Below are 23,266 nucleotides of genomic sequence, written 5' to 3'. Positions count from 1 at the left end.
GATAGGACTCCTTCTTCAGCTTGACAGCATCCCTTACTTCCGGTGTCCACCACCGGGTTCGGGGATTGCCGCCTTGACAGGCACCGGAGACCTTACGGCCACAGCTCCGAGCGGCCGCTTCGACAATGGCGGTGGAGAACATGGTCCACTCGGACTCAATATCTCCAGCCTCCCTCGGGATCCAGTCAAAGCTCTGCCGGAGGTGGGAGTTAAAGATCTCTCTGACAGGAGACTCGGCCAGACGTTCCCAGCAGACCCTTACAGTACGCTTGGGCCTGCCGAGTCTGTCCAGCTTCCTCCCCCGCCATCGGATCCAACTCACAACCAGGTGGTGATCAGTTGACAGCTCCGCCCCTCTCTTCACCCGAGTGTCCAAGACATGTGGCCGCATGTCAGATGAAACGACAACAAAGTCGATCATCGACCTGCGGCCTAGGGTGTCCTGGTGCCACGTGCACTGATGGACACCCTTATGCTTGAACATGGTGTTCGTTATGGACAAACTGTGACTAGCACAGAAGTCCAATAACTGAACACCGCTCGGGTTCAGATCAGGGGGGCCGTTCCTCCCAATCACGCCCCTCCAGGTGTCACTGTCGTTGCCCACATGGGCGTTGAAGTCCCCCAGTAGAACGATAGAGTCCCTAGTCGGTGCACTTTCCAGCACCCCTCCCAGAGACTCCAAGAAGGTCGGGTACTCTGCACTGCCGTTCGGCCCGTAGGCACAAACAACAGTGAGAGACCTATCCCCGACCTGTAGGCGCAGGGAAACGACCCTCTTGTTCACCGGGGTAAACTCCAACACATGGCGGCAGAGCTGGGGAGCTATAAGCAAACCCACACCAGCCCGCCGCCTCTCACCATGGGCAACTCCAGAGTGGTGAAGAGTCCATCCTCTCTCAAGGAGTGTGGTTCCAGAGCCCAAGCCGTGCGTAGAGGTGATCCCGACTACCTCTAGTCGGAACCTCTCAACCTCACGCACCATCTCAGGCTCCTTCCCCGCCAGCGAGGTGACATTCCACGTCCCTAGAGCTCGTTTCCGTGTCCGGGGATCGGGCTGTCTAGGCCCCCGCCTTCGACTGCCGCCCGATCCTCTCTGCACCGGCCCCTTATGGTCCCTCCTGTGGGTGGTGAGCCCACGGGAGGGCGGCCCCATGTCGCTCGTTCGGGCTGGGCCCCATGGGGAAAGGCCCGGCCACCAGGCGCTCGCGAACGAGCCCCAACCCCGGGCCTGGCTCCAGGGTGGGGCCCCGGCTGCGCCATGCCGGGCGACGTCACAGAACACACGATATCTTTCTTCTTTTAAGATTTTATGGCCAAATGCCGAAGAGATAATTGACACAAGTTAGTGTAGTGTGTGAAACGTGTCTTACTTTGTTTGGTCTTGGATTACTTCATTGATACATTAATTGAACTTTGAGAATTGCAGTATGTTATGTTTTGATGACTCAACCAATGTACTGATTATATTTCCAAAAGAAAAGGTTAAGTTTAGTTTTGCACTAAGAGTTTTGAAAAACAACAACACACTACTGAAAATTGTAGTAAAGTGAACCCAAAATTTGTAGTGGCAAAACTTGGTGATTGCATCTTTATTGCACATTTAAAGGTAACATTCAAGGCATAACTCACCATAGTCGACAATCAGATTGAAAGTCTGGGTCAAGATCTTTTCCTTTATTATTTGTATGGTAAAAAGTCCATGGTTGTTCATTGTAAGATTTTTGATTGTCAGTGATCCAGACTGGGCATCCAGATGCAGTCTCTCATTGTGTTCAGGTCTATTTCTATCAAAATTCAGGGTAGCAATTATTGTTTCTGCTCCGTCTGGACCATATGTCCAATAAATCACATCTTTCTGCAGTCCAGTTAATCCTGTGTTTAGAGTTACAGTCTGTCCCTCTATTCCTTTCATCAGTTTGTGCGTCCCCCAGTACAGCTAGAATTACACAGATATAAAGTTACAGAAATTGAACAAATTTACTGCAAATACAAAAATGTCAGCAAATTAAGTAGTGGTGCTGTGAGATCCACATTTAATATCTTGTATGACTTCCATGAGCTTGAAGGACTGCATCCATGCGGTTTGGCAAGGATTCATACAATTTATTGATGAAGTCATCAGGAATAGAAAGCAGTCTTGCATGCCTTCCAGAGTTATTCTTTGGTTTCGTCTTCCATGCTTCCTCTTTCATCCTACCCCACATATGCTCAATGATGTTCATGTCTGGTGACTGGGCTGGCCAATCCTGGAGCATCTTGATCTTCTTCGCCTTGAGGAACTTTGATGTGGAGATGGAAGTATGCGATTGAGCACCATCCTGCTGCAGAATTTGGCCTCTTTTATGGTTGGGAATATAAGAAGTAGCTAAGATTTCTTGGTATTTTAGACAATTGATGTTGCCTTCCACCCTGCAGATCTCTCGCACACCCCCATACTGGATGTAACCCCAGACCGTGATTTTTCCGCCACCAAACTTCACTGATTTCTGGGTGAATCTCGGATCCATGCAGGCTCCAATAGGTCTCCTGCAATATTTGCGGCGACTGAGGTGTAATTCAACAGAAGATTCATCTGAAAAATCCACCTTCTTCCACTTTTCCAGCATCCATCCTTTTAGCAGGCTGTGGGCCTTGGCACGACCATGGAGAGACAGAATCCGACAAACTGTTCTGGTTGACACAGGGACTTCAGGTGACCAGGTCTCGTGGAGCTCTGCTGCAGTGGAAAAAGGGCTGGCCTTGGATTTTCGAGCCAACAAACGGTCCTCTCGAGCAGTTGTCTTGCGGGGTCTGCCTGACCTGGGCTTGTCAAACATTTCTCCAGTGTCTTCAAATGTTTTTTTTATCCTCTGTACTTGACGCTGAGACACATTGAAGGTGTCTGCCACATCAGCAGTGGATCTGATCTTCAGCCTCTTGATAATAAAAACTTTGGTCTCAGGGTGAATCTTAGGCATGTTTGCAGAGGTCTAGTTGCAGTTGATGTGAAGGTCTAGTGTACTGGGTTTGTTTTTATACACACCTGAGACCTAATTGATCCATTATTAGTCACAGGTGAAGCTCATATGACAAGGCGACAACACTTATGTCTTTGCAAAAATTGACTCAATGGGCTTTACCAAGCTATGAATATTAGAATACTTTTTGACAGTTTCGTTTTGCACTGAAACATTATTACAAAAGCTGTTGGGATTAAAATGAGCCATTTTTTGTAAAAACATCTTGATTAGAAATATATTTCAATGGCACTTCAGGTCAATTTGTACACAAGCGACAAGACTTTTGTCAGGGACTGTATACCCTCGTTCACGCATCCTATTTAATTTCAAGCTAGCCACATGTATTTTGTCGGGCATTGTTTTGGTTCTACCCATACGTAACATTGTTTTAGTTCCTTTATTAATCACCTCTTTTCTCTGTGCACTTGTGTCCTGCCTCTCCATTCTTCAGCGTTACAGCAGGGTTGTTCCCTCTTTATCATAACTATTTGCCATTTGTATTGAGCCCATAGCACAATTGATCAGATCTGAATCAGAATATAAAATAAATTAGAGGCAGTGGACCACAAATTGTCACTTTATGTAAACAATGCTTTGTTTTACCCTTCCAGGCATCTGAAAGATGTCAAGATTACAAGATTTGGATTCTATTCAGGGTACAAAGGTAAAGTGGAGAGGCCAGAGTCAATGGAAATAAGTGGTCAAAATCACATGGCAAGGTACAGAGCATTTTTAAATGTTCCTGTGAGTATATAAAGTACAATTTGTATCTCCCTATCACCGCAAAATCTATAAGGGGCAAATTACGTTATGATAATTAACAGCTATACCTGGACAACTTTTAGGAGGAGGGAGACATATCATCACACAACAATACTCTGTACCGCTGATTTGAAATATTCACACTGTCCTTAGCTTAGGTTTAAAAGAAATGGGCTTGCAGTACATCAACATACAGTAAAGAAAATGTACCTAAATTAATGTGTGTCAACTTATATGGATTTCATCAACCCTAAATACCTTCATATTATTGTGTGTTATTAGCTTTATATATATCTATGAGAGTGTGTTTTTCTGTTAATATCTTTGACTGTTTGTGGCTTTATATATGAAACTGTTTGTTTAGCCAAATATAAGAGAGAGGCTGTCTATCCACATCTATTCACATCTTGAGTTTGTCACTATTCACATTAATGACAGTGTTTCTATCCACATCTATAAAAGCATGCTTATATTCACATCTGTGACAGTGTGACTACATTCCCCTCGAACTGTGTTAGGGTTTGTTAACGCTAAAAGCTATAACATTGTCTTTTTAAGTTGTTAAGGAGTGACATCTAGTGAAGGAGACTGAGAACTTCACAGGGAGGAGTTTGATGCGCACATTTTCCTTCTGGTGAGGTTGTTCTATTCTGGGATGTATGTATGTGTTGTTCTGCATGGGCCTTGGACTCGTCTCGTGGCCGACCACTAGAGGGCATGAGAGGTGTGAGGAACGAGTGTTGAGTATGTAAAGCCAGTTTCAGCCGAGGCTTCGCTTTGGGGTTTGTATCATTTCTAAGAGAAGCACGTGATCGATGACAGGCAAGGCCTTGCTCACTGTGGAACTCCTTGACTGAGATTGGATTGTAGATTTAACAAAGCTAAATTCTGATTAGTTTGTGGGTTGTTGTAGTTGGTTGTTGCAATGTTCCAGTAGTATTCTCAGTCCCCAGTTAAAGAAGCACTTTTTATTCGGGGGGAATTATAACTCCCACACACCTGGTAAAATGGTAACTATATAGGTGCTGGTCATAAAATTAGAATATCATCAAAAAGTTGATTTATTTCAGTAATTCCATTCAAAAGGTGAAACTTGTATAATGTATACATTCATTCCACATTCATTTAATTTTGATGATTATAACTGACAACTAATGAAAACCCAAAATTCAGTATCTCAGAAAATTAGAATATTGTAAAAAGGTTCAATATTGAAAACACCTGGTGCCACACTCTAATCAGCTAATTAACCCAAAACATCTGCAAAGGCCTTTAAATGGTCTCTCAGTCTTGTTCTGTAGGCAACACAATCATGTGGAAGACTGCTGACTTGACAGCTGTCCAAAAGACGACCATTGACACCTTCCACAAGGAGGGCAAGACACAAAAGGTCATAGCTAAAGAGGCTGGCTGTTCACAGAGCTCTGTGTCCAAGCACATTAATAGAGAGGCGAAGGGAAGGAAAAGATGTGGTAGAAAAAGGTGTGTAAGCAATAGGGATAACCGCACCCTGGAGAGGATTGTGAAACAAAACCCATTAAAAAATGTGGGGGAGATTCACAAAGAGTGGACTGCAGCTGGAGACAGTGCTTCAAGAACCACCACGCACAGACATATGCAAGACATGGGTTTCAGCTGTCGTATTCCTTGTGTCAAGCCACTCTTGAACAAGACACAGCGTCAGAAGCGTCTCGCCTGGGCTAAAGACAAAAAGGACTGGACTGTGTTGGGGAAGTTTCTGAAGCCTGATGCATTCTTACTGATTAAAGGACTGAGTCCCATTGTTTAGATAGGTAGAGGAGTGTGAGAGAGGGGAGCTGGTATTTGCATAGGGGGCATCTATTGTCTGTCCAGATGCTGTAAGAACTCTTAGAATTGAAGAAGTTACTTATGGGAGGAAGGAGAGCTGTCCTTTGTGTGAAGCTTAGGTAAACACTACAGTAAACATTATGGCAGGAAGGATAAGGTGGGGGAGGATAGCATTTGACTTGTGTGATAGAACAAAGGGAATGTGTTTTATTGACATGAGGCAGGGCAGCATCTTACCACACCCCTTTTCCTCCCTTATATACTGTTGAAATTACATGTATCGAGTCAGAAACTCCTCGGATGATTATGTATGTAAGCGTTTGACGCGTCTCTCATATTTGCAAATATTAATAGAACTGTTAATTGTGCCCAGAGAATTTCGTCTCTGTACTTCCTTCTAAAAGAGTTCTGATCGATAGTTGTCCAAGGTCAACGCAGCCGTCTACTAGGAAGTTTTAGAGCACTTCATGCTTCCTGCTGCTGACCAACTTTATGGAGATGCAGATTCCATTTTCAAACAGGACTTGGCACCTGCACACAGTGCCAAAGCTACCAATACCTGGTTTAAGGACCATGGTATCCCTGTTCTTAATTGGCCAGCAAACTGGCCTGACCTTAACCCTATAGAAAATCTATGGGGTATTGTGAAGAGGAAGATTTGATATGCCAGACCCAACAATGCAGAAGAGCTGAAGGCCTCTATCAGATCAACTTGGGCTCTCATAACACCTGAGCAGTCCCACAGACTGATCGACTCCATGCCACGCCGCATTGCTGCAGTAATTCAGGCAAAAGGAGCCCCAACTAAGTATTGAGTGCTGTACATGCTCATACTTTTCATGTTCATACTTTTCAGTTGACCAACATTTCTAAAAATATTTATTTTGTATTAAGTAATATTCTAATTTTCAGAGACACTGAATTTGGGATTTTCATTAGTTGTTAATTATAATCATCACAATTAAAAGAAATACACATTTGAAATATATCAGTCTGTGTGTAATGAATTAATATAATATACAAGTTTCACTTTTTGAATGGAATTACTGAAATGAATCAACTTTTTGATGATATTCAAATTTTATGACCAGCACCTGTCACTTTAGGTTTCGATTATATCATTAAGTGATGACACTAGAATACTTAGGTTATTTGTTAAAACAGTAGGTATGCCTACATCAGTAATGTTTCTGCACTGTGCCACAGAAAGAGAGCGCAACTGCTGTGGAAGTTCAGGCCAAGCATGCTCCAAGAAAGAGCGAGAAATCTACAGGCAGAAGCAGGGGAACGACTGTCTGTCAAGGAGGGGGGAGAACAGGGGAAGAAGAAAAGGAGGAAAAAGAGTAAATAATAGAAAAGTTATAATTTCTCTAAATGTGTTAAGTAAACCTTTATGGAATACATTTAAGTCCGGAAATAATTGGACACTGACATAAGTATTATTTTGGCTGTTTACCAAAATATATTCAATTTGCAGTTAAATTATATTTCCTTAAAGTGCAGTCTCTCAGCTTTAATTTGAGGGTATTCACATCCAAATTGTAGGATGGTTTTAGGAATTTAATATATAGCCTCCTCTTTTTGAAGGGACCAAAAGTAATTTGACAATTGATTCCAAAGCGTGGGCTATTCCTTAATAATTTCATCAATAAAGAAAGCAAAAAGTCTGGAGTTGATTCCAGGTGTGGCATTCACATTTGGAAGCTGTTGCTGTGAACCCACAACATGTGGTCAAAGGAGCTCTCAGTCCAAGTGAAACAGGCCATCAGAGAGATCGAAATCCATCAGAGAGATAGCAGGAACATCAGGAGTGTCCAAATCAACAGTTTGGTACATTCTGAGAAAAAAAGAACACACTGGTGAACTCTGAAACACAAAAAGGCCTGGATGTCCATAGAAGGCAACAATGGTGGATGATCGTAGGATCCTTTCCATGGTAAAGAAAACCCCTTCACAACATCCAGCCAAGTGAAGAATACTGTCCAGGAGGAAGACATATCCTTATCCAAGTCAACCATAAAGAGTAGACTTCATGAAAGCATTCACCACAAAGTGCAAACCATTCATATGCCTCAAGAATAAATCAGCATCTCTAAGCAGCCATTTCATTCCAGTGTCTGTTAAAATCCAACACAGGCCCACCTCATTTTACTTAATAAGGTACTGATTAGGTGTTTACCTCAATCAAATCTAATTTAACAAGGATAGAGTGGGCATCAGGTTGCTGCCATCCTGAAAAGGAAGTGAGTGAGGAACAGAAGGGTTAAATTTAAGAGACCTCTGCAAATTGAAGGTTTCTGTTCCTCAATCAAAATGTCCCTGTATTGACAATAACTGTGATATTTGAAAAATTTAATATTGATATCATGTGTTATTCTGTCAACTTAGTCAATATCCTACGTTAACTGAAGGTTCAGATTTATTGTCCTACCAGTCTAATATTTGTTTGCAAAAATGTGCTTATCACATCAACACAGCAACTCAAAATTAGGGTGGAAATTAAGAAAACTCATAAGAATGCTGATGTAGACAGCAACCAGATGTATGACATCACTAAAATCAAGGTACAATGAGTAATCCAAAGGACACTCAATGTAGGCCTTAAAAACATACATCAAGTGACATTAAATATGTGTGTTTGTAGGTACAACCAAAAGGCAAAAAGAGTATGATATTAGATTATCTTTTTTTTAACAAAACACAACACCAATACTGAACATTTTACAAAAGATGTACTGTAAAAAATCATTTTACAAAAATGTATATTGTAGTAAGATCACAAAAGAGCACCCACGTATGATATTAAATGAAATATACAGTATGGAACTTACATGAACAACATGATCAAATGAAAAACGAACAAAAAAGAGGACCCCCGTTTACCTTACGTCTACCCCGCCAGACATTGTTTTGAATTTGCACTTCTGCACATTGAAATGGTACAATTAAGTTAAAATGGCTGTAAACTTTAATTCCAGGGTATTTTCATCCATATTGGAGGAAGCATTTATAAATGACAATTGGATTCACAGCCGTTTGTTTGTTTCAATCCTGTCAATATCTACACACATTTGACTGTTTATTTATTACAACACTGAATGTTAGTGTCACATTTTCTGCACAGAAATGGAAATCAATTCACACACAAAACCCGGTCCACAAATGCAGATTCAACAATTTTTTTCAACAATTTTTTATTACAGTATTCACATTTGTCATTTTTGCTGTTCATCTATTTTCATTTCTGCACCATGCTGTCATCATTCACCTTTGTAAATATTGTGGGACTGTTCTATCTCCATATATACTGTATGTAGGTTAAAACATTGTTTTAATTATCCCAATACTTAAAGACTACACTTAATTCATGGAATGAAGCCTTTTTAAGCAGTCACTTGATGGAAGTTATATTTTGAAAGTAAATGAGTAACGTTTTCTTCAGGAAATGTATGAAATGACAATGAGCTTAAAAGTCAGTATAATGAACTTTGACTGATCATCATCAGTGGGTTATCAAACACGAAGATCTGAGTAGATTCTTTCGTCTTTTGAGGTATCTCGATGATCCAGATGATAATTTCCTCCCTGTAAGAAAGGACACCAGTTGGTTAATTACTTTCATGCCTAAAGCATTCAGATACAAATATGGAGATGGAGAGTTCCATATTCTTTGTTGACAGTGTAGACTATGTGCTTTTTTCCGGACCATGTAAGCGGAGCCGGCCAAGAAGAGCGAATGTCTCTTATACCTCGTTTCCACTAATGCCAAACACTGGTGTTTTACCCTAAAGTCCAGAATTTTTTCTGTTTCCATTGACACGGGCCAATGCCTTTTGGCCACTAGGCGGTGGCCAAATAGCCCAGCCCTCACTTGGCCCAGACTTTAGGACTTAGGAACGGGTTTGCGGGTTGACGCTTTACGTGCTTTACGGCATGTTGTGCTATTGGAATAGTAATGTGTATCGTTTACTTTAGGTGTCTCGTAATGGTTTTTGTCTGATCTAACAAACAGATCCCTGATAAAAGAAAGAAAATAAACAAACAGTACAAGGAAGCAAAGACTCAGAACGGGAAAGAGTTGAAACGACCGAAGGTGGTACGATGCTATTGATTCATTAGAAACACAGAGCACTGAAAACAAGACACAGCCTGCATAATCTATAACAAGGCAAACTTACCTCAGAATTCCCATATCCTTCTGTTAAAGGTAGATAGTTTTGACAAAATACTTTTTAAATACAATAATGAATACACTGGCTTACAGTTGCAGTGTCACAAGTGTAGGTGGAGATCGAGCCAGTCACAGGAGTTTGAGGATAACATTTGTTTTAAGTTAAAACGTTGTTGTAAACAAACTGAGCATGGCGTTATTGTTCATTTAATATTTTATCATAAAATATCCATCCCCTTTTGTTTTTGTAACTGGAAAGCCAAATCGTGTTGAAGGTTTACTCCTCCCTCCCCACCTTAGCCCCTCCTTAAGTCCTTGGTACCAATTTTATAGTGGAAACAGAAGTCTAGAGCCAACATTCACATAAATCACTGGTGCAACCCTGCTATCGGATTAAAGCACCAGTAGAAATGTGACTGACCGACTGACCTACCCTACAACATTAGTTAAATAGCTTAATGATTAGAGACGCAGACTACTGAACATGAGGTTCCAGGTTTGAGGCTTGTCACAGTCAAAACAAATTATGCATTAGGATTGACAGAATCGCTTGCTACAACCTTCAGCAGCTACTTTATAGTAATATATAATATTATATTGCAACAATTTTTTTGTGAATTTTCGAAGTACGCATCTCTGCATGCTTTTTATGGTTATATAGGCTAAATCACAAACCCTTGGACAGAAAAAAATTAGGGGTTTCCATGATTTTCTTATCTTTTCACTTGACGAAAAAGTCAGTTATTGCCACCTATATTGATAGTTACTGACGAATTAAAGAAAATCTAACGTTGTTGGGTGTGATGGTAATTCTATCAATATACACTCTTAAACAGATAGGCAGGTTTACGAGTAACCCTAAACATGGGGACTCAGTACCTTAAACTAATAACCCATTTATACCTGTATAGGACTAAGTATACTTCAGTTCAACAATTTCCATAACGTGTCATGTAATAGCTATGGCAGTGTAAAATTCATCTTCAGTGTCGCTAGCTATTGCTCATTTCTTATGATTTATCCAAGTAGTAAGTTAGTAGATAATTGCGGGCTGGCGGAACTAGGCTTGACTGGTTACTTTTCCGGTTTATTTCAATTTTACATGTGAGTCATTTGTCAGATTCTTATCCAGAGAGTCATACAACAGAGTCATACAACAGTGCATACATGTATACTTCTATACTGGCCCCTTTTGGGAATTGAAACCCTCAACACTGGATTTACAAGCACCATTCTATACCAACTAAGCTACACAGAACCGTGTTCAGTGTATGTGTGAATATTCTATGTTGTTGATGTAGAAAAAGAAAAGATTTAGAGAGGAATATAATGTACCAATTATTTATTTAAAAATGCCATTTAAACATAAATTTAAAAAAATTCACACCAATTGTTATGTAGGTTGTGCTGGTTGGACATCTTAAGTACAACAGAAGGAGCAGAATAAGAAAATACAGAAAAAAAGATACAGTGTAACTCTTTTATTGATAATATCCACAGAAACCACCACAGCATCATTGTTTTTTAGGAATGTTGTATTTTCACATCAACTAAGCAACATTGTCTGATGGCTGTGAGGCATGCATTCACAGAGATATACTTTGTGTGTGTGTATTTTGTGTGTGTGCCCTTGTTTTTTTCTAAGCAGGCACATTCTTTTAATTCTGTCAGTTTCTTTTAATATTTGTCTAAATTGAAACATTTACAGCAAAGGAAAACATATAAACTCAAAGTTGGCTCTTACCTTAATCTTTTTGTCTTTTTTTTTTCAGCATGTATAAACTGATCCAATGACTGTCATTAAGCAAACCGGTATCAGCAACCCACCGAGGATAGAGTTGCTTGTACTTACTGAAGGAACCACATTGCGATCTGGTGAAATAAAGCACAACAAATCTAGTCTGGAACAAATCACTGAATTCTCTGAATCTTTTAATGATATTATGTACCGTAGATGATGAGATCCCCAAACTCTTTGCAATTTTACGCTGTGATACGTCATTCTTGAATTGTGGCACTATTTACCAACGCAGTCCTTCAGAGTGGTGAACCCCTCCCCACCCTCAATTCTAACAGACTTATCCTCTCTGGAATGATCTCATAATAACCGAACATGTTACTGACCTGTTTACTATTGACCTAATTAGTGATGTGATATTCCACCAGGTTTAGTTTTTTTGCCCTTTCCGGTCTTTTGTTGCCCCTGTCCCAGCCTTTTTGAAACGTGTTGCTGTAATCACATTTTATGTGAGCATGCATTTTCTAAGAAACAATAAAATTTCTCAGCTTTAACATTTGATATGTTGTGTTGGTACTTTTTTCAATTCAATATAGGGTTTGAATAATTTGTACATCATTTCATTCTGTTATTCTTTACATTTTCACAGCTTACCAACTTTTTTTGGAAATGGGTTTGTATATAGATGGTTGACAAATTCAAGGGAAAAACAACATAAAATGTCTCAGTAAGGTGTTGGGTCACCATGAGCCGCCAGATCATCTTCAATGCACATTGACATAGATTCTACGAGTCTCTGGAACTCTCTGGAGGGATGGAACACTGTTCTTCCAAAATATATATATTTTTTGATAATGGCGGTGGAGAGTGCTGTGCATAATGTCAGTCCTCAATCTCCCATAAGTGTTGAAATGGGTTGATCTGGTGACTGTGAAGGTCATAGAATATGATTCACATAATTCCCATACACATATTTCGGTCTCCTTTTTTCATTCTGATTCTCTTTGCATAGGAACACAACCCACAAAAAGATCTGACTATTTTTGATCTAAAGAATTTGCTAAAGAATTTTAACAGGGAGCAGATACTTTTTCACTGCACCATAGAACATAGAGGCAACTATTATAAGGAATGTGGTTGTCTACATTAATTCATTTGTGAATCTTTAAAGCACAAAGTATAAAATATATATTTTACCTGTATATTGCAGACAGAGCTCCTCAATGCTAAGTTTGATTTTCTGTTTACTGACAGGATTGTCAGCCACACAGCTGTAGATGTCCCCTTTAATCACCAGAGTTAAATGAAGGATTGGGTATGGATCAGGGATGCTTATGTAGTCGATTCTCTGCTCTCCTCTGTACCATGACAGGGTCACGTCTCTCCCATTCTTCACAGAGCACACCACTGAACATTTGCCTTTTTCTAATGGACTGATCACTGAGCGAATCTGTGTGACGTGTCTGATATAAGGAGCAGACACTGGAGCTAGAATACAAGGGAGGATACACAGTTAAACAATAAGTAAATCATGCTTAATGTTGAAACCAACATATTTATGTCTCTAATGGCTTAGAAACACCAATGCATTAGCAGTACCATAATGTCTCCAAACCCAGAGACACTGTTTAACAAGTTATGGTGATTAATGAGCCATTCAAAAGCATCACATTTAAAAGCTAGACCCTGTTAAAGCACCACATTTTTTTATGTGCTTCCAGTCTATTTTTCTGATAAGACATACATGCAAACAGGGGAGATGATGCCTGGTTATATATTATATATTGTAATATAAGTAATATATTACATTATTTTTCAAACATCTCAGTTTGAGCAGGATGTGTAATATGTTGTTTATATGTTCATTGATCAGAAATACAGTGTAGACATTGTTAATGTTGTAAATGACCATTGTAGATGGAACTGGATGATTTTGAATGGAATGTCTACTTAGGCGAATAGAAGCCCATTATAAGCAACCATCAGCCCTGTGTTTAAAGGCTCGAATGGCCAGAAACAAAGATAATTCCTCTGAAAATCGTCAGTCTTCTCTTGTTCTGAGAACAGAAAGCCATTTTATACGAGAAATTGCCTAGCAATTGAAGATCTTGTAAAATTCTGTGTACTACTACTAGTTATCGTCACCTTTATTGATAGTTATGTTATTAATGTCATTCACGAATGAAAGAAAATAGTACATTGTTATGCCATGAAAGAAAATAATGTTCTTATGCCATGAAATGAAATAGCTTTGGCAGACTCGGTATCAATTGTTAAATTCTTGACTAATCCAGTAAGTTAGTAGATACTGTTAAAGCCTATTACTGGCTAATATGCTGTTAAAATGGCCAGTGGCACACGCTATACAGTTCATAGACGCTATTTGTGGTGGAGGTAAACTTAGTAAAAAACGTCAGTTTAACTGTATCAATATCATTCACGAATGGCCAATTAGCTGTTGAAATGGCCAGTTGCAAAAGAGGATTTGTTTAGGGTGGACACAAGAGGCTATACTGACACCCATCAAAAGTACAGCTCTGTGGTGTAGTGGTTAACGATGCAGCCTTCCACATGGGCGGCCCGGGTTTGAATCTCGAGAGGATAACACTTTCTATTGCGGGCCGGCAGAACTAGGCTTGCCTGATTTCTTGTTCTTTCTTTTCCAAAAAAGTTGAAAAGGAACACTTTGAGTGAGGAACAACAGCGTTCAATTTTCAGTGGTCTCAGTTAATTTTAACCCTTCTGTTCCTCACTCAAAACTTTTCATTTTTGACTGAGCAGGAAAGATTCATTAATTTTATTTTTCATGGGATTCATATTCAACTGTAGGTCATAACAGAACGGTATAAAAAATAAATAATGGCAACAAAGACAAAAGTTAAATGACCCCTGTTCAAATGTCTACATACCCTTAGTTCTTAATACATTGTATTGCTCACTTTTGCATCAATGATAGCGTGTCGGCCCATTCTCCTCTGACCTCTAGCATCAACAAGACATTTTCGACCGCAGTACTGCCGCATACTGGATGTTTTTCCCTTTTCACACCATTCTTTGTAAACCCTAGAAATGGTTGTGCGTGAAAATCCCAGTAACTGAGCAGATTGTGAAATACTCAGACCGGCCCGTCTGACACCAACAACCATGCCACGCTTAAAATTGCTTAAATCACCTTTCTTTCCCATTCTGACATTCAGTTTGAAGTTCAGGAGATTGTCTTGACCAGGACCACACCCCTAAATGCATTGAAGCAACTGCCATGTGATTGGTTGATTAGATAATTGCATTAATGAGAAAAAGAAAAAACAGGTGTATACATTTTAATCCATTAGGTGAGTGTATACTGTAAACAGTTAAGTTAATTAAGTTAAATGGATTCTATCAACCCCCATCACCTTCACATTATTGAGTGTTACTCTCTTTATATGTATCTATGACAGTGTGTTTCTCTGTTCATATCTTTGACTGTTCATCACCTTCATATTATTGGGTGTTATTCTCTTTATATGTATCTATGACAATGTGTTTCTCTGTTCATATCTTTGACTGTTCATCACCTTCATATTATTGTGGGCTGTTGTCTCTCTGTCTGTGTGTCTCTATTCACATCTTTGATCGTTTGTGGCTTTATCTTTGACTAGATTTATGACAGGCTCTCTATCCAAATCTTTGACCAGGTGATCACTAGAGGGCGTGAGAGGTGGCAGGAATCTGGTCGATGGACAGAACTCACCGGGGAGAGGAATGCAACACGGCTGGCCTGAGAGTGCAGAGGAGTCGGTTTACCAGAATTTTCAGGCAGCGGTCTGGCCCAGCACCAGGCCACGAGGTGTGGGTTGAGTATGTAAAGCCACTTTCGGCCAAGGGGTTGCTTTGAGGGGTTTTACATTTTTTAAGAGAAGCAGGGGATCGATGATCGATTTGTTATCTTTTCAACAATACAATAATTTGAGGGGGGGGGGATTACAACAACACATGTGGCCCAGTGGTAACTATAACTTTAGGTTTTGATTTTATTATTTAAGTGAAACTTTAGGTTTTGATTGCATTATTAAGTGATTGTATCATTAAGCATTTTATTAAAACAGTTGGTATGCCTACATCAGCAATGTTTCTGCACTGTGTCAGGTTGCGCGTGAACTATAATGTTTTAGGGGCGCAAATTAATTTTTAACAGCCGTTGTCACTGGTGTACACTCCGTTGTATGAGGCATCAAGTTCTGTGCAATACAATTGTTTGGAAAGCCTTGGCCAAGGCTTTGAAGTGGTCAGTTGCTTAATGCTTAAAAGATGAGCCAATCCTTGTGGATGCCACAATACCTCACAAAGACACTCCTACCACAAGGCAGGAGAACCATTGACTCTCTGGAACCATCAACCACTGAAGAGTCAGCAGCAGGAAGCACCACAGCATCAGGCAGGACTTGGCAGGGGGCTGTGCAGTGACAACAGGCAGGACTAAGAAGAGACATCACCTGGCAGGTCAATGGTATTCATCAGACTGCTAATTGTGTGGTCTTGTATGTCCCTCACACCCCTCTGTGTCTGCCAGCTTACTGGTCACCTGACCACCACAACAGACTTAAATTTGTCAGATTGACCCAAATGTTGTGTTGAACTTGAGGTGCCACAACCTGGTGTTTCAGGATCCATTTGACAGCCACTGGTTCTGGGGGCTCCTGGCACACAAATTGAAAGAGGTCAGGTGAGGGCAGAGGGCAGCTCCAGATTCTACCCACAGATACAGTCCTCAATAAGTATTGAAAGTAAAATAAAGTTGCTATTTTTGCTAAGAAGAATTACAGCTCTTTCAGACCCCAACAAGAATTACAGCACTTTCAGACCTCCATAACTAGACCATGATGGACCAAGCTTGGGTGCGATTCAGGGCTGGAAGAAATGCTCGCAATACCAGTAGCTGTCCTGATGGAGAAACTGATGTTTTTATACAGTATCCTAACAATGTAGTTATTCTACTTGGTGGAAGGTTATATGTGTTCAACAACAGCACAATGGCAGGGGATGATAAGGCTATGGGATCAAAGAACATCAGGCCTCCACTTTATTTTTCATGGGCTGAGAGAGACGTGTGAGAGGAACTGTCACGATTCCCGGGACTCAGGACAGAGGTAGGATCCAGAAGCAGATACAGACACCGGGGTAAAAGGACAATGATGATGATTATTGTAGTAGTCGGAGATGACAGTGGAGATACGTGAGAATTACGTAGGCGGGTATGAATGTATTGTTGGAGGGTGGATAGTGGGTAGCAGAGGTACGAAGTCCGGGAGGCAAGAATGGTCGAATAGTCAGGCAGGGTTCAGTTAGCAGAGCGGGGAGTCAGTCCAGGCGAAGGTCGATAACGGGAAGGCAGAAAGGTGGTTGGGAGGGAGGTACAGGACGGGTCTCGGGAACAAGGGGCTGGAAACGAACGGGGGAGAAAACACGGTGAGCAGAAGATAACAAAAACAGGATACTCAGGAAATAGGATAGATTGCTTAATTAGGTAGAGAACACTGTAATAATTACGTGGCTGTACATTAATCCGGCAGGGACTGAAAGCAGAACTCTCCTATTTATAGGGAGAGTGGCAATCAGTCCCCCAGGTGTGTAGACTGGTGCAGGTGCTCAGGATCAGTGGTGATTACGGGTGCCTTCATGGAGTGCCAGGAACAAGGAGACTGGTACTCGGGGAGATGTAATGACAGAAACATCTCAGGAGGGCTGAGTCCTGACAGGAACCCAGTTTGAAGAATAAGATCGCTACTGAACAGATATTTTACCCCACCCTTCTAACAAAATTAACAAAAATAGATTGTGGAAAAATGTCATTGTTGTTTATCAGCTTTGGCACTCAAAATGTCATATGAATCTAAACTTTAATTGAATAAAAATTGTACAAAGAACATTAGCTTCAAGAAAAAAATATTTTGTTAAAGAAAACAGGGTAAAATGACGTGATGCACCAAACTGGAAGTATTTGTTCACCCTAATTTAACTGGCAGAAAACAGATTTACTTATAGGCTGAAAACACATTCTCCTTGTGACCTGGGAATAATTCAGGTAAACAGCGTTGCTCAGGGACAGAACAGCATATTTTTCACTTTGCCATGTTTTTCACTTTCCACTTCTCAACTTAAAGTTACTCCCCAAAACACACATGGTTTTGTGCAGAACCACAAGTGGTTAATTTTCAGTCATTTCAGACCTTCTTGGAGTCTCTGGGAGGGGTGCTGGAAAGTGCTCCTACTGGGGGACTTCAACGCCCACGTGGGCAACGACAGTGACACCTGGAGGGGCGTGATTGGGAGGAACGGCCCCCCTGATCTGAACCCGAGCGGTTTTCAGTTATTGGACTTCTTTGCTAGTCACAGTTTTTCCATAACGAACACCATGTTCAAGCATAAGGGTGTCCATCAGTGCACATGGCACCAGGACACCCTAGGCCGCAGGTCAATGATCGACATTGTTGTCGTTTCATCTGACCTGCGGTCGTATGTCTTGGACACTCGGGTGAAGAGAGGGGCGGAGCTGTCAACTGATCACCACCTGGTGGTGAGTTGGATCCGATGGCGGGGGAGGAAGCTGGACAGACTCGGCAGGCCCAAGCGTACTGTAAGGGTCTGCTGGGAACGTCTGGCCGAGACTCCTGTCAGAGAGATCTTTAACTCCCACCTCCCGCAGAGCTTCGACTGGATCCCGAGGGAGGTTGGAGATATTGAGTCCGAGTGGACCATGTTCTCCACCGCCATTGTCGAAGCAGCCGCTCGGAGCTGTGGCCGTAAGGTCTCCGGTGCCTGTCGAGACCCGAACCCGGTGGTGGGCACCGGAAGTAAGGGATGCCGTCAGGCTGAAGAAGGAGTCCTATCAGGCCTGGTTGGCTTGTGGGACTCCTGAGGCAGCTGACGGGTACCGACAGGCCAAGCAGACTGCAGCCCGGGTGGTTGTGGAGGCAAAAACTCGGGCCTGGGAGGAGTTCGGTGAGGCCATGGAGAAGGACTATCGGCTGGCCTCGAAGAGATTCAGGCAAACCTTTCGGCGCCTCAGGAGAGGGAAACAGTGCCCTAATAACGCTGTTTACAGTAGAGGTGGGCAGCTGTTGACCTCAACTGGGGATGTTGTCGGGCGGTGGAAGGAGTACTTCGAGGATCTCCTCAATCCCGCCGTCACGTCTTCCATTGAGGAAGCAGAGGATGAGGGCTCAGAGGTGGACTCGTCCATCACCCGGGCTGAAGTCACAGAGGTGGTCAAGAAACTCCTCGGTGGCAAGGCACCGGGGGTGAATGAGATCCGCCCTGAGTACCTCAAGTCTCTGGATGTTGTGAGGCTGTCTTGGTTGACACGCCTGTGCAACATCGCGTGGTGGTCGGGGACAGTGCCTCTGGGATGGCAGACCGGAGTGGTGGTCCCTCTTTTTAAGAAGGGGGACCAGAGGGTGTGTTCCAACTATAGGGGGATCACACTTCTCAGCCTCCCCGGGAAAGTCTATGCCAGGGTTCTGGAGAGGAGAATACGGCCGATAGTAGAACCTCGGATTCAGGAGGAACAGTGTGGTTTTCGTCCGGGCCGTGGAACACTGGACCAGCTCTATACCTGTGACAACTGCGACCTCTGCTGGTTCACCTCCCCCTGCAGTGGGCGGGCCCCAGCGGTCGACGTCACCGGCCTTCTGACACCACCGTCTCATCATACATTTCACCTGTGTCTCGTTTAGTGCACCTGTTCCTCATCATCGCTGTTTCCCCCGGTATATATGTTCCCTCTGCTCCCCCTGTCTTTGTGTGTGATTGTCTCTGACTACTAAAGAGCTGTACGACGCTTCGTCACCTGTATATACATATCTTGTATTGGTTCGTGAGGATACCATTAAAAAGATCCTTCCACCACGCCTTCTCCTGCTCCTCCTTGTCCAAACCCCGAAGCCGTGACAGAATCACACACCAAGACGACAAACAAGGATATGGAGCAACAAGGAGCCACAGGCGAGACCGGTGTTGCGGAGGTGGTAAAAGTACATTCAACCTTGCTGGCCAGCCTAGGCGCCGCGATGGACACTGTGTTGAAAGCGGTGCAGCGCCTAGAGCTGAGCCAGTGGAACCCCGCAGCACCGGCCGTCTCTCCACCTCCCCAAGCCGCATCGGCCAGCATGGGAGCGATGCCCTGGAGTGGGCCACCGCCGTTTGGAACATCGAGCAGCCCACCCAGGGCAGCTACGCCGAGTTCACCCGCCGCTTCCGAGTCGTGTTTGACCATCCTCACGAAGGGAGAGAGGCGGGTGAACGACTGTTCCACTTACGGCAGGAGACGAGATCGGCGCAGGAGTTCGCTCTGGAGTTCCGGACCCTGGCAGCGGGATCGGGGTGGAACGAGCGGGCTCAGATCGACCACTACCGGTGTAGCCTTCGCGAGGACGTCCGGAGGGAGCTGGCTTGTCGAGACGTGTCCCTCTCCTTTGACCAACTGGCGGACATGTCCATCCGTCTCGACAACCTGCTAGCTGCCCGAGGACGTCCCGGAAGAGGCCCGCCCGTTCCACCCTGCCAACCAGACGCCGCCGTCCCCATGGACCTGGGGACGGCTGCGCTGTCGGGCAGGTGTAGGGGAGGAGAGGTGCGGAGTGCCTCCAAGAGGAAACAAGGCCGTACAACCACGCCGCACCGCACCTCCCTCCCCGAGTCAAGAGGTGACAGGCAGGGCACTTCCGCATCACCCCAGGTAGCACATGCACATTCACCACTAACCTCTTCCCTCTCTATGTGCACTGTCCCTGTTAGGTTCCCCGGCTTTCCGCGGCTCTCCCGGTGTAAGGCGCTGGTAGACTCAGGCGCAGCCGGAAATTTCATGGATAAGTCTTTTGCCCTGCGGTCACGCATACCCCTCCAGGCCCTCGACACCCCCCTGCCCGTGAGAGCTCTAGACAGCCGGCCACTAGGGTCAGGTCTGGTCACGAGTTGCACTGTTCCCCTCCTCCTGGTTACCGACAACCGACACAGTGAAACCATATCCTTTCACATAATCGACTCACCCACATTCCCAATAGTTTTAGGTTTCCCCTGGTTATCCCTACACGACCCCGTCATCTCCTGGTCTAGTCGACGTCTGTCGGGGTGGTCGCGGAAGTGCCAGGGTAGGTGTTTGGGTGTTTCCGTTGGCTCGACCTCGGTGGAGAGTCCAGACAGTGCGCCCGCCGTGCCCATTCCCCCCGAATACAGGGACTTGGCTACGGTTTTCTCCAAAGCCAAGGCTGCTGTGTTGCCACCACACCGGCTGGGGGATTGTGCGATAGACCTCGTTGACGGAGCCGCACTCCCGAAGGGTCACGTGTATCCACTGTCTCGCACCGAAACGGAGACTATGAACGCCTACGTTACGGAAGCGTTGGAACAGGGATACATTAGGCCCTCCAAGTCACAGGTCTCCTCGAGTTTCTTTTTTGTGAAAAAGAAGGACGGTGGTTTGCGCCCGTGCATCGATTACCGGGCGCTGAACAAGATCACCATTCCGTTCCGCTACCCTCTCCCTTTGATCTCTGCGGAGGTGGAGAGGATGCACGGGGCCCGCTTTTTCACTAAATTAGACCTCAGGAGTGCCTATAACCTGGTGCGTATCCGGGAAGGAGACGAGTGGAAAACCGCTTTTAGTACCACATCTGGCCATTACGAGTATTTAGTGATGCCGTACGGGTTGATGAATGCTCCTTCAGTCTTCCAGTCCTTCGTCAACGACGTATTCCGGGACTTGTTGTGCGAAGGAGTGGTAGTGTATATTGATGACATCTTGATATTCACTGCTACCCGCGCCAAACATGTCTCGTTAGTGCGCAGAGTGCTGGCTCGACTGCTGGAGCATGACCTGTACGTGAAAGCCGAGAAGTGTCTGTTTTTCCAGTCGTCTGTGTCCTTCCTGGGATATCGCTTTTCCAGCACAGGTGTGGCTATGGAGGAGCCTCACATTGACGCCGTGCGTAATTGGCCGACCCCAACCACGGTCAAGGACGTGCAACGTTTCTTAGGCTTCTCTAATTACTACAGGAGGTTTATCCGGGGCTTTAGCCAGGTCGCGGCTCCGATCACCTCCCTTCTGAAGGGGGGGGCGACCCGGTTGAGGTGGACCGTGGACGCGGAGCGGGCGTTTGTGGAACTGAAACACCGTTTCACCACCGCTCCGGTCCTGGCCCATCCCGACCCGTCGCTCCAGTTCATCGTGGAGGTGGACGCGTCCGATTGTGGGCTCGGTGCCATCCTCTCCCAGCGGACGGGGTGTCGTAACACGCTCCGTCCCTGTGCCTTCTTCTCCCAGAAGCTCAGTGCGGCGGAGCGGAACTACGACATCGGTGATCGTGAGCTGCTGGCCGTGGTTCGAGCTCTGTCGGCGTGGAGGCACTGGTTAGAGGGGGCTAAACACCCTTTCCTCGTCTGGACTGACCACCGGAACCTGGAGTACGTGCGGGCAGCGAGGAGGCTGACCCCTCGCCAGGCAAGGTGGGCTATGTTCTTCACCCGGTTTGTGTTTACTCTCACTTACAGGCCGGGGAGTAAGAACGTCGGGGCTGACGCGCTGTCCCGCCAGCATGACACGGAGGAGAGGCCTGTGGATGATGCTCCCGTGCTCCCGGAGTCATGCATCGTGGCACCGGTGGTATGGGAACTGGACGCGGACATCGCCCGAGCGCAGCGCGACGAGCCCTCTCCGCCCACATGCCCTGAGGGCCGTACGTATGTGCCGGCGTCTGTCCGTGACCGCCTCATCTACTGGGCGCATACATCTCCCTCCTCCGGTCATCCTGGCATCGGGCCAACAGTGCGCGCCCTGGCCGGTAAGTACTGGTGGCCCACTTTAGCCAAGGACGTGAGGGTATACGTCTCTTCCTGCTCGGTGTGCGCCCAGAGTAAGGCACCCCGGCACCTACCTGTGGGCAAGTTGCACCCCTTGCCCATTCCACAACGACCATGGTCCCACCTTTCTGTTGATTTTTTGACTGATCTCCCCCCTTCCCAGGGCCATACCACCATCCTGGTCGTTGTGGATCGGTTCTCGAAGTCCTGCCGCCTCTTGCCCCTGCCCGGCCTTCCTACTGCCCTACAGACCGCGGAGGCCCTGTTTACACACGTCTTCCGGCACTATGGGGTGCCCGAGGACATCGTGTCTGACCGGGGTCCCCAATTCACGTCTAGGGTGTGGAAGGCATTTATGCAGCACCTGGGGATCTCGGTCAGCCTGACCTCGGGCTACCATCCCCAGTCCAACGGGCAGGTGGAACGGGTCAATCAAGAAGTGGGTAGGTTCCTCCGGTCCTACTGCCAGGACCGGCCGGGGGAGTGGGCAGAGTTTCTGCCGTGGGCGGAATACGCACTGAATTCTCTGCACCACTCCTCCACGGGAGTGACGCCTTTCCAGTGCGTCCTGGGCTACCAGCCGGTCCTGGCGCCGTGGACGCCGAGCCAGACCGGTACCCCTGCGGTGGACGACTGGTTCTGGCGGGCAGCGGGCACATGGGAGGCAGTACAATCCCGCCTCCGGCTCGCTGTCCGCCGTCAAAAGACCTCTGCAGACCGCCACCGCGGGGAGGCCCCGGTGTATCGGCCGGGCGACCGGGTCTGGCTCTCGTCCAGGGACCTGCCCCTCCGCCTGCCCTGCCGGAAGCTGGCCCCGTGGTTTGTGGGGCCTTTTAAAGTCCTGAGGAGAGTCAACGAGGTAACATATCGGTTGCGCCTTCCCCCCGACTACCGTATTAACCCCTCGTTTCATGTGTCTCTCCTCAGGCCGGTGGTGGATGGTCCCCT

This window comes from Esox lucius, chromosome 25, assembly GCF_011004845.1.
Source record: "Esox lucius isolate fEsoLuc1 chromosome 25, fEsoLuc1.pri, whole genome shotgun sequence".
Taxonomy (NCBI): Eukaryota; Metazoa; Chordata; class Actinopteri; order Esociformes; family Esocidae; genus Esox; species Esox lucius.
Note: the sequence above shows the minus strand (reverse complement) of the source record.